Below are 13,522 nucleotides of genomic sequence, written 5' to 3'. Positions count from 1 at the left end.
ATTTCTACATGAATCCCGTTTTGCGAGTCCTTAATAGCGATTCGCTATGAATCGCTATTAGGGGCTCGCAAAACGGGAGAATGAGGAATCAGGCTGTAAATTACGCCGCAAAATTACTCTACAGTTTTGCATACGCATAAACACTTTTCTAATCCTGCAGGCCTGGATACAGATTTCTCCAATTAATCCAATTTTGCTTGTAATTTTGCACTTAGCAGTACTGTCACTCCCTTGTGCTCCATTTTGTTGATTGCTGTAGTTTCCAAAAATTGTTCTTTCTCCAGTTTTTTAATTAATCATTAAAATTGGAGCACTCCTAAGGTGTATGCATTAAACAGACTATGGATTTCCCTTCTTGAAGGAAATTGACCATTATCTGTGCTGCTGTATTGTTAGAGGAAAATAGTTTCTTGCTTAGATGAATTTCTAAGGAATATATCCCCTCCTTTGTCATAACTCCTAGTCCAGTGTCTTTCAGAATATTTCCTTATTCTATGTCAGATGATTGACTCATATTTTTAAGTAGTTCCTTTCATTGAAAGTTTAGCCAATTGTTTACAATGCCAATACTTCCCAAAGAATTCAAAGTTTCATCATAGAGAAGTGTCTTGAAAACAATGCTGTCCTTTGATGGAAGTAAGCTACAGTAGGTCACCAAAGACAAGTAAGCTTTCCTCCAAATAGCAAGTCATATTCTCTTTTTAAAATCAGTTGCATTCTCAATTGTACAACAGCAAGCATTACGTTTGAGACCATGCTCACCTCATCAATGATTCGAAGCTTCAGTTTTTCAGTGCTCTTGAGACTTCAAGACAAGCTTCACTGGATAACTTCTGATGTTCCACTTTATTTTCATGTTCAAGGGGTAGCATAAGTAGTCGATATAAAATACTTCCTTTAATGTTGTGTGCAGCTAATCCAGTTGGTGCTGTTACTACACATGACACATTTGATTCTGTCTTCCTCTGTAGGTAAGTGGTGTGAACTTTAATTAAAAAGCTTTTCCTGTTGCCAGCTTGACCACTGACATATAACAATACTGGCTTAAATGTTGTGCATTGACACTGTTTCTTCTCATGAAGGAATCCATGTTCTAGTTTCTCTTTTACCTCCATATAAATGTATTTCTGTTTGTCATTCAGTTGTCCAACTAACTTTTGCAAATCAACTCTTTCCTGTCTCACTTGTTCCATTTCATTTTCCACCTCATTCATGGCTATTGCAGCTTCATTTCCAATAATTGGTTGTCCAAGAGGATCTTGACTCATTGGTCCAAAACATTAGCTGGTCTGTGAACTCTCCTTAGATATCAAAGCAGCAATTATTTCTTTCTGTTTGACCTCTTCATTTAACATTTGCAAATAGTTTTTTTTTATAAACAGTTTTATTGAATTTTGGAACAAAAGAAAGTACAAGACCAGCAGTATGATACAGCACTTGGATAATCAAGTCCCACAATTGATCAGGTGATACGTCATAACTCATCAGGACCACTGAGGGTCTTAGGTGAAGCATGTAGTAAGTGGGTAAGACAGTTTCAAGTTATCAGACCCAACCATTTGCCCCAAACCTTGTTGTATTTCTTTGGGCAGCCCTGTGATACATATAGAGCCTTCTCTTGCATGGGGCATCAATTGACTCCCCTACGCCACTTCCCAACGCAAGGCGGGGTGGGACATCTCCAGCTGGCGGCAATGTCACGCTTCGCCACAAGCATTGCCATGTTGAAGAACAGTTTTTTATTACGGGACCCGTCCAACCCGTCCGTGATATCTCGAAGGGCTTGTAGTGGATCGTGCGGGACCTCCCAGCCCAGGACCTTGGTAAGTTCTTGCTCGAAACTTCCCCAGTACTGCTCTAGTAGGGAACATGCCCAAACCATGTGGAAGAAGTCAGCTTGGTCATGGCCGCAGCGTATGCAAGAGAAAGTTGGGTAAAGGCCAGCTCTGTGGAGGTGAGTGGGGGTGAGGTAGGCTGCATGCAAGTAGTACAGTTGGATCAGACGGAGTCTGGAAGACGCAGTAACCATCTTGGGTGTCATCAAGGTGTCCCTCCAATCCTTCTCCTCCTCCAGGAGGCCCACCCCACCCTCCCACTGGCTTCTAAGCCGCTTGAGTGTTGTTGGGGTGTTGTTCATTAGTAAATTGTAAATGCAGGAGAAACCCCACTTCCCCAGGTCTCCCATCATGATCTGCGCTTCCAGTGGGCTGTACTTGAGTATTGTAGTGGTGCCCGAGATGTGTGTGCAAAGGGCGTGGCACAGCTGAAGGTATTTATAAAATTGGGATGGGTGCAGGGAGTGTCTGGACTGCAGATCTTGGAAGGTTGCAAATAGTTTTTAAAGACTGAACACTGAATACTGTCCTTCACAACGTTGAAAGAATCTGTGTTGCAGTCATAGACTCCAAGTAATTTCAATTCAGCACACCAAAGTTTGAAGAGTTGTAGAACTGCCAAATATAAACACTCTCTTTTGTCTGGAGTATGGCACATTAGTTTTTTGTGTGGCTAATTAGATTTCCTTTTCGTGTCCGACCAAACAACCGTCACATCCAACTACTGCATATATCCCTTCTTATGTGTTTTCTGTTACATTGTTTTTATATGTGCAGTGTGGAAGTACTTCATGAAGGCACATGGTTTCTAGATGTAGACTCCTTGAATATTATGTATCTAACATATTTGATTTCACGATGTCTGTACTTTCGGGTTCAAACTTTGTAGATGCTGAATTTCGGGGAAAGACTTTAACAATGTATTTACGCTTACTTGCTAAGGCTAGACTTGCCCAAACAAGTCCCCTTTACCTCAAGAAAAAACTGGCCATGCTCAACCAGTCACAACACTCATGGGACCCTGTGTCTGTTTGAGAAATCATTTTCAAGCTAAAGCTGTATAATTTTTTTGTTAGTCTTTTCTGCAGAAATCTCTTCCCACGTCTCCTTCATCTCTGTCTTCTTTGATTTTGTAGGATATCAACTGAGGTAACGAGCAACAGGATGGAGTTGCCTGCAACAAATCTTTTTATCCATATTTGCATTCTACATTTTGAGAATTACAGGGTTATAGTCATTAATATACTTGGAGGCCTCTGTTCTTCTCACATTGTATGCGTTTTTTGATGATTTACATGTCATTGTATGTGTGACTGCAGACAAAAAACTCTTCCTTGGGAAATGGCAGGTCATGGGAATCCAAGCCGACATCTTGTGTAAAACTTTCCTTTACATCTGTATTTTTGAGAGCAGTACTTCACACATCCATGTGTTTGAAAGTGCAGTACTTGTTGTCTTAAACCTTTTAACTAGTGTGTTTCTGGATGGGTCATGTCACATACTGTTCCATAAAAGACATTACAGACTCAACATTGTCTGTTCCAAATGTTGGTGTATCTTTTTTCCATATCAGTATATATCTGGTTGTGCTATTCTATGCATCACAGTGTAACTGTGTGTGTCACTGTATGTATCACTGTCAGCATGAAGGTGTCAGAGTATGGATCAGTATGTGCCTGGGTCTCTTACTATATGGATCAGTGTGTGACTATATGTGTTACTGTGTGTATTAGTGTTTGGCTGGTTGTGCCAGTGTATGCATTAGTCTATGTGTGGCCATGTCACTATATGTATCAGCATGGCCCTGGGTGTGTTAGTGTGTGCAGAAGTGTGTATCTGGGTATGTTAGTGCATGAATGAGTGTGTGCCTGGGTGTGACAGTGTATGCATCAGTATGTGCCTGGATGTGTTACTGTATGCATAAGTGTGTATCTGGGTATATTAGTAGATATATCAGTGTGAATCTGGGTGTGTCAGTATATTCATCAGTGTACGTCTACCTACAGATTACACTATTAGTCACTTATATGTGGAAAAAAATAAGTTTAAGGCTTGGCAATTCATTTTAAATGGCTAATCAACCTGGCATTAACACTGTACACACAGCCTGTGCAGTAGTAGGCCCAGAACATATTCAAATGGCTACTTGTTTGGATAGGTGACTTAGAGTGTCAGTACTTGAGTGGATACCTAAACAACTATACCAGACCCACACTGGGGTGTCACATGATGTGTTTTTACTATGTCACTATATAACTGTATGTGTACAGATCTAAACATGATTATGTAGAGGCTCTATTGTTTGCTTACTGGCTGTATTAGTGAGATTAATGGTATGTAACTGTGTATGCAACTGGTTAGTCGTTATGTTACTGATGGATATATGTGTGCTGTGTAAGTGTGTATCTGAATGTGTTAGTATGTCTGTCGCTGTCTGACTGAGTGTGTCAGTGGCTCTATGCTTTTGAAAATAATTATATGGCTTGTAGTATGGGTGGTAGACTGGATACATAGCTTGATGTATGGGTTTGTAAGTTTACATACAACTCACTGAAACATCAAAGTACATGTCTTACCTTTTAAGCGTACAGCATACTGCCTATGGCCTATGTACAGCCTACATGAGGAGTGACTTATTTGTTCTAGAAGAAGAGTTCAACGTTTAGCAAAGGAGTTTTACATGCCAAATCGGCCTAGCCTTAAAACTGAATACATAGGCTCTGCAGTAACATTCTGAGACATGTTTACATGGCAGTCCGTCTGAATGGCTCCCTTGGTTGGGTCAGTACTTGAGTACATATCTGAGTGAGTGTACCATTTCCTATGTGCATGTGTCAATAGATAGGTAAGTGTCAAGAAGGCCTGATGGATCCACAGGAGTTGACGCTAGTCCCAACGCCCCACCACCTCAGAGGCCACCCGACAATAAATGTCCAGGTAACCCCTAAAGCAGGGGGGAAAGGGGAAGAGGAAGAAAAAAGAGAGACTGCCTCCGAGTGGTAGTGTTACACACTTCAAGTTGGTCCTCTGGGTCTTCTGTACGATAACCTGCAGGGAAACACTAAAATATAATACATGCAACACTGACTAGCATATGATTACACCTTTATGCTACAGTAACGCTTACTCTAGGACTTTAGGCAATTGCTTCTCTCTCTCTGGATTTTCATATGTGAACACGGATTTCTTATTACCTGTCACATATGAAGAATCCTCAGTAACTTGTCAACAGAAATAGCACGTGAGTAGGAGAGTTCTGTGCCTCAACAAACGAAAGGAACCCTAACTATGAGCAAACTAAAAGGGGGAGAAAAGTCAATATCTGACTGACGAGTTAATTCACTCTGGAATTCAAGAAGCAATGAAAGCGTAGATTAAGTTTTTAACAGTCTTTGAATTGGAGATTGGATTTCTTACTTCGTGTGTCCCACGTTGCGCAGGCGATAACAGGAAACTTGTAGATAATTGAAAAAACACTTCTCTGACTCACGGAGCTCTCAGGAATTCACTCTGACTCGATGGACGACTTCAGTTGAAGTGCGCAGTTCGTTATCGGAACGCGCACCTCACCTGCAGTATCAGTCGCGAGCTGAGGAACACTAGACCGGCAACTTGGAACTCTGCCGCGTACCCACACTCCAGCCATGTGTGCACTGCTATCCTGAAGCACTGTCAAACACCGTTTGAGGAATATCACAGACACCACATGTCGTCTTTTCAAACGCGAGTATTTACATCGCGCTTGTCTTCCAAACGTATTTTTAGATTTTCCATTGTCATGTTTGATGGCAGCCAGGCAGGTCTTATACTGTGGGTAGCAAGGACCCCCTGATAAGGATAAATATCCTGGGACAGGGTAAACGATATTTGAAAAAACAATCCCAGGCATAAACTGAGGAAAGTACACAATAGATTAAACAAACAGACTAGTTCAGTTAGAAAAAATATTTATAGTTTAATTTGATAAAAAAGGGGATAAAAATTAAACACATTGATCACAATTGATAAAAAGACTGATACATATGTATTCACAAATTAGATAAAAGGAAGGTTAAGTGGTCTCCAGTCAACGCGTTTCGACATATACAATATGTCTTCATCAGGACATTAACCATGAAAAAACTCTGTAAGACATAATTATTACATAAAATTATTATAGATGTAAAGTTACTATCACATGATTACTACTGAACTAGATTGACGTTTGTTTGCAGATTCTATTGGTACATAGTACATTCTTCATTCCAAATTTATGGTAAACCGCTCTAAGAAGACAACAGATTTGACAAGCTACCTATATTTACAAATGGCTGTTGGAAAGATACAAACACAAAAATTGATTTGGCATACAATACACTCTGATTGATCAATTTAGTTTAAACAGGATAGGGTTGTAATATATGTTCAAAAGCTACATAGGAAGACACCTTGGGTGCAGGATGATGTACATTTGCTTAAATTGTCTAGATATCGTTTTGGACAATTTGCAAAACAAAAGAAAGTTATACTTGTTGGATAATTTCTGTTTAAGGTGTTTCGCATTATGAACATTTACCTGTTTTCATTTCAACTTTAATTAGTATAACTGTTTTTAAAGGAGCATAAGCACATATTCACTCTCTGTCAATATATAAGTACAATATACAGGTAAAATACAAAAATAGATGATGGCATCTTTACTATAATGTGTACAGATGTCTATCACTAAACTATTTGTACAGCCAGTAGCAATAATCTACTAGAAGGAGGGGAGCGAAAAGATAAAAGAAAAGATAAGAAAAAGTAAAGTAGATAAGTGGTGTACAGTTATTATTATTATTTATATTATACCTGTCTAGCTAAATTAAAGTAACGCTCTTTTATTTAAAGAGATGGCCCATTAGCCGTACTAAAAATTATTGCATTCTTACCTATTGTACTGCAATATTAGGGGACAAGTGTTGAATCTGTTCTTTAGTATGTTCAACTTGTTGGAACAAGGTCAATAAATCCTAAAGAAAAAGATATGGTCACTCTAATGCGTAATTTAATAAAAATAGATGTCTTGGGTCAGTGGAAAGGTTTGTGTTGGCCTTTTCTTATTATTATTCCATCATTCTTACCCTAAAATTAGAGAATTATTGATCCCACACTCTCGATTCCGGACTTTAAAATTGGAGGCACAGTAGTTACTTAAAGGGCTGTTTGGGCTACCTATCAAAACAAAAAGTAGTGCACAATTTAGATTCGGATATAAATCACGAATACTCTGGTAATTATCAGAGTATGGCTACCGTAGCTTACCGTGTGAGAAAGAGGAGGTCACCTCTGGGGAGTGACAGTAGTTATTGGTAGCAGCTATATATGAAGGCAATAGTTGCGGTAGTATGATTGGGCAGCTGCAGAGCTCCTAACTGAAAGAACAGTTATATTTACATTACGCTTTTAGGAACTTGGTGTATACATGATATTGAGGCTGGTGCTTCACAAATCGGTAACTTTAACATACCTTTCTAAATGTGATGTGGTAGCCCTCGCCAACACCGATAAATGTGGAAAGGCGCCGGGTTTTGAGTCAGGATACTACAGAGCGGTAAGCCCTATCACGGTGTAAAAGGGCGCATCAATACCCAAATAAGTCCTATGGGTGGAGGACAAAGAGTGATATTTTAAATAGAAGGAGGCTTCCAAAGGAGTTTGCAGAGATGGTTAAGTGCATGCTAAAATCGCTTACCTTGAGCGTTTAAGAAAAAAGGGGGCGCCACTTCTAAATGAGGTCGCATTCACTTCTGCACGTATGTGATGCCGCCTTGATAAAAACAATTCCTGTTTAAGACAAAAGGCGCTTTAAGTATGACCTACGTTTGAGCAAAGGTTAGAAAATTTAACTAGCCTAACCGGAGATTAAAGAGGCTTACCGAGAACGCTGATGATAGCCAGCTACATCCGGGGGTCTGCCGACGAGTCAGTTTCCAAAAAGAGAGCGACTTTGGTACGTCGACTGTGGCGGGCTTTTATATGCGCGTTGTTAATTGGATAAGCTTTCCTTTGCGTGTTCTTTAAAGGGGACCGGGCTATATTATCGTGTGGTCTGTCAGTTTATTTCGCACCGGAAGCAAAACATTGGTAAGAAACACGATGCAGAAATGAAAACAAAAATGTTTCGAGGGGTAAACAATTATCTTTAAACAATGTAGTGCATATATATCGACTCCATGTTTTGATTTCCGGACGGCAAATAAACTGGATTTATACATTTAGATTCGAATAAATTTATATTTTTAGATTAGAATATATTTATTTTGAAGAAAAGGGCTATAAGGTTAGTTACCTATGTGTAACCATATATTGAAGAAAAGGGCTATAAGGTTAGTTACCTATGTGTAACCAACCCTAGGTCCTAAATGGGAAATTTCAGCAGTTTAAAGTCAGGTGATCAAAACAGAAGGTTTATAAGATAGCATTCTCCCAGGGTAATTCATTGTTGAGTCCCCGGGTGAAAGTGTTGAGGGAGAAAATCCAAAACACTTCGCGTTTCTTTCGTATCTGCTCTCCTCCCTTATTGTTAGGAGTATTAATTTTCTCAAGTATACGCCATCTCAAATCAGATGGGGCATGATTGTAGTCATTATAATGAGCAACAAGAGGTGCAGATACTTTCTTGGTTTTGATAGCGGACCTGTGCTCTGTTAGCCGGGTCTTTATAGGTCTGGAGGTTTCACCCACATACCCCAAATTACAGGGGCACAGGAGCAAATACACCACATTGCTGGTGTTGCACGTCCATAGATCACTGGCTTTGAAGTCATAATCATTTAATTGAAATGATTCTCCTGTTAGGATGTCCTTGCAAGATTGACAAGAACCGCATCTAGAGGTGCCTTTCACTGGATTGGATCCTTGTATAGATTTCTGTATAAAGGGAGGCCTTTCTGAGGTACCTATGTGTCTTGATCTTACAATAAGATCTTTAAGGTTCTTATTTCTGCGGTGCGCAAACATAGGTTTCTTCAATTTGGGTTTTGAGTGCTCTATGTTTAACAGGTGCCAATTAGCATTTACTATCTGCCTGATGGTAGCATTCATGGTAGAGTGTCGTGTGACACACACCAATTTCTTTTCCTGGGTCTCATTTTTAGGTTTCAAAAGTGCATCCCGATCATAAAATCTAGCTCTCTTATAAGCTTGTCGGACTAATCGATGCGGATAGCCTCTATCCATAAATTTTTTCTTCATTATTTCAGATTGTGTGTCGTAGTCCTTGATGCTGGTGCAATTGCGCCTTACTCTGAGAAACTGTGAAAATGGTATTCCATCTTTTTGGCTCCTGGGATGGTAGCTCGAGAAATGGAGCAAAGTATTTCTCGAGGTGGGTTTGGTGTATAGATCTACTTCTAGTTTTTTATCTCCGTTCCTGATGTATATATCTAGGAATTCTACTTTTGTGGTGTCAAACCTAGCAGTGAAGTGTAGATTTTCATCTGCAAGGTTGATCCATTCTAAGAATTCCACAAGAGTCTGTTCCCCACTGGTCCAGATGAAAAAAATATCATCAATGTACCTGTACCAGTGGGAAACAGACTCGTAGAATGGGGCCATCTCATTGTAGATGTTACGTGCCTCAAAAAGAGCCATATATATATTTGCTATCGAGGGGGCCATGGCCGCCCCCATGCTGACACCCTTGATCTGCTGGTACATACGATTACCAAATTGAAAAACATTCTCCTGTAGTGCTATTGACAGGCAGGTCTTGACAGTACCTCCCTCCAAAAGAGGCTCCCCCAATTTTGGTTTCTTAGGGAACATTCTATGGAAGGTTCGAATTAATCTTGGGGCATGTACATTCGAGGAAGGTTCCCAAGATCTTTCCTCTGGTCCATAACCTTTCCATTCAACCAAGTAATGTAGCTTCTGTCTGGAAATCTTAGAGTCTAATATTCTGCTAACTTCAAACTCTTCTCCTGATTGCACATCAATGGGGGGGGGGGAGTCACCTTGAGTCTAGCATTTTTTGGATTCTTTTTAAGAAGAGAAACATGAAAAGCTGGGTGGATTTTCAATGATTTTGGAAGTTATAATTTAACTACCACTGGATTCAAGATTTTCAACACTTTGAATGGGCCAATGTATCGAGGTTGAAACTTCCTATTTCCTTTTAACCTTAAATGCTTGGTAGACAACCATACCTCATCACCCACCTCAAAACTTGACCCTACTCTCCTTTTTTTATCTGCTTGTCTTTTGTATGACTCCTTAGCCTTGATTAAGTTCTTCTGGGCCTTGTCATATGCTACTCTCAAATCAGTCATGACTTCGGTGATTGCAGGCACTGTTTCATCCATTTTACCTAACACCAGCCTCGGGTGTCTTCCTGAATTAAGATAGAATGGGGTATACCCAGTGGAATCATGTACTGCGTTGTTATAGGCAAATTCTGCTGACTACAGCAATTCGTACCAGTTACCCTCCTGTTCCAACAGAAAGAGTCAAAGGTATTGTTCTAATTCCTGGTTAACTCTCTCCGTTTGACCATTCGTCTCTGGATGATAACTGGTCGTATAGCGCGTGTCAACCCCTAGGCTGTGCATGAACTTTTTCCAAAATTTTGATATGAATTGAGTACCCCTATCGGATATGAGGATCTGTGGAATTCCATGAGCTCGCACTATGTTTTGATTGAATAGCTGCACTAACTGGGGTGAGGAGGGAACTGCCTTTAATGGAATGAAGTGTCCCATTTTAGAGAATGCATCAACTAACACCAAAATAACTGTGTGACCCAAACTAGGTGGAAGATCTACAATTAAATCTAATGACACTGTATGCCACGGACCTGGAGCATTAGGCAAAGGCTGCAATAACCCCTGAGGAGCACTTCGGTTTGGTTTCCCTTTAATGCACAATTCGCAAGATGAAACATACTGTCCCACTTGAGCTGCCATGCCAGGCCACCAAAAATGTCATTTTATCAGTTCCAGGGTCTTTTTAACTCCCTTATAACCAGCAGGATGATCATCGGGACAACTTCCCAAAGCTTTTTCTTGCAATTCTTTAGACGGTAGATAAAATTTCCCATCATAGAAAGGAAGACCATTAACCAGAGTTTTCTTATTATCTGACGTAGCCCAATCTGTAAGTTCTGTGGAGTAATTCTTCAAGATTTCCTCTGTAAATTCTTCTAACTGGATAGCTCCAATTATCTTCTCCAACGGATTGATTAGCTCAGGAAGTGGTGGTTTTGTTTCTTCAGAAGAATTCAACCTTGACAAAGCATCAGCCTTGCCGTTTTGAGATCCAGGTTTGTAAGTGATCACAAAATCGAACTCCGAGAAATACAGTGACCATCTCAGTTGTCGTGGCGTGAGAGTTTTTTCAGATTTTAAAAATTGCAAGTTGCGATGATCAGTGAATACAGCCACACAATGCCTGGCCCCTAATAGATAATGACGCCAGTCTTGAAAGGCCTCCTTAACCGCTAGCAACTCCTTGTCAGCAATGGAATAGTTGCATTCTGGCTCAGATAATTTTCTTGATCGGTAGGCTACGGGGTGCAGCTGACCTGTTTGTTTATCTCTCTGAGATAATATTCCCCCTGTAGCGAAATCTGACGCATCGGTTTCCACATAGAATGGTTGTTCCGGATCTGGATGCTTCAAAATAGGAGCTGTAACAAAAGTCTTCTTCAGAGTCTGAAATGACATTTCTGCTTCATCCCACCATTCAAACTTCTTCCCTTTTTTCAGGAGTCGTGTGATGGGTGAAACCTTGTCCAAACAATTGGGTATAAATCTTCGATAAAAGTTAGCGAACCCAATAAAACTTTGTATTTCCTTCACACATTTCGGGGAAGACCATTCTTGAATGGCTTGAACCTTGGAACCGTCCATTTCTACCCCATCAGCTGACAGAACGAAACCCGAAAATTCCACTCGTTCAGCATAAAAGGAGCATTTTTCAAGTTTAACAGATAGGTGATTCTCTAGCAACTTCTGCAACACAGCTCTTACATGCTGCACATGTTCCTGGACACTGTTTGAAAAATCAAAATGTCATCGATGTATACTACTGCAACTCGATCTAAGAATTCCCGCAAAACATCGTTAACCAAGTGCTGAAAAGCTGCAGGAGCGTTGCTCAATCCATAGGGCATCACTTGATACTCAAACAGGCCATATTTAGTCCGAAAGGCCGTTTTCCACTCATCGCCCTCGGTTACTCTTACCAAATGGTACGCCCCACGTAGATCAAGTTTGGTATATATCTTGGCTCCCTTGACTTGGTCCAGAAGCTGGGAGATCAAGGGAAGTGGATACCTATTCTTAACGGTGACTTGATTCAGGGCTCTATAGTCGATGCAGGGTCGAAGAGTACCATCCTTCTTGGGTCGAAAAAACAAATGCGATGACGCTGGTGACTGAGACGGCTGGATAAATCCAATCTTCAAATACTCATCCAGGTATTTTTTCAGGTATACATTCTCGGCTTCAGTTAACGCGTAAATACGACTGCAGGGTAACACCGCCCCAGGTTCAAGTTCAATTTTACAATCGTAATCCCTGTGAGGAGGAAGTCTTTCTGCATTTTTTTGTCAAACACACTAGCAAGATCATGGTATTCTGTAGGTATTTCCTGAGTTACAGCCGTACAAATACTGATGGGGAGTTGAGCGAGCTGAGTAGCTGGGGACTCTTCCATCTTCTGATTAGTTCTGGAAAAACAATTCTTTAGGCAATGTTCTGAATTCATCTTCACAGTTCTTCGTTCCCAATCTATAGTAGGATTGTGCTCAGACAACCATGGCAACCCCAAGATTAGTTGAAGTTGCGGGGCGTCTATTAGATTGAATCTTATAAATTCTCTATGGCCCTGCAACCCTACCAATTCCAAAGTTTCCGTCTCATTCACAATGGGCCTGAGGTAAGATTAGTGCCATCAACTGCTTTTACCACTTCTGAATGTCTCTTCTTGATGGCCCTGACTCCGATTTCCTGAGCGTACTGCAAATCACAAAAGTTCCCGTGGCCCCGGAGTCAATCATGACTGATACTTCCCTAATTTCTTGCAACCCAAATCTCACTGAAAATGAGACTGTCAGATGTGGCGCTGACGACTGCAAGGTGTTCACCAATTGTTGAGGTTCCTGAGTTGACTCATTGCAACATCCCACCAGGGCAACTCCCTCTACTGATGGGATCTGTCTTTTAACCCTTGATTGATCTTTGGCTTCTTTGGGCATTCTTTCACAAAATGCCCCGAGGCTCCACAATACAAACACAGATGATTAGTACGCCGTTTCTCCTTCTCTTCTTTGGACAATGGGCCTCTAATTGAACCGATCTGCATAGGTTCCTCACTTGAATTGACTTCTGTTTTGTTGCCTTCCGACTTGATCCGATCTAAACGAGGAACGAAAGATTTGAAATCCTTCCTCTTCTTAGACCTTCTTTCGAATTGACGGTGGTCAATTTGTAGAACTAAATCAATCAGTTCAGCGATGTCCTGTGGTCGCTTAGGTATTTGAGCCAAAGCGTCTTTTAGTTCATCCTTAAGGCCTCGATAGAATATTGCTGAACGCTTTTCTTCTGGCCAATCCGTTTCCACAATCAGTTTGTTGAACTGAGCGATATAAGCTACCAGATCGCGATTCCCTTGTTTGATATCCAGAAGTTCATTATCAATAGCTTGATTTGCAGTTCTTCTGTCGA

The sequence above is a fragment of the Lissotriton vulgaris genome, chromosome 6, assembly GCF_964263255.1.
Source record: "Lissotriton vulgaris chromosome 6, aLisVul1.2, whole genome shotgun sequence".
Taxonomy (NCBI): domain Eukaryota; kingdom Metazoa; phylum Chordata; class Amphibia; order Caudata; family Salamandridae; genus Lissotriton; species Lissotriton vulgaris.
The sequence above is the reverse complement of the archived record's forward strand: the minus strand, read 5'-3'. Positions refer to the sequence as shown.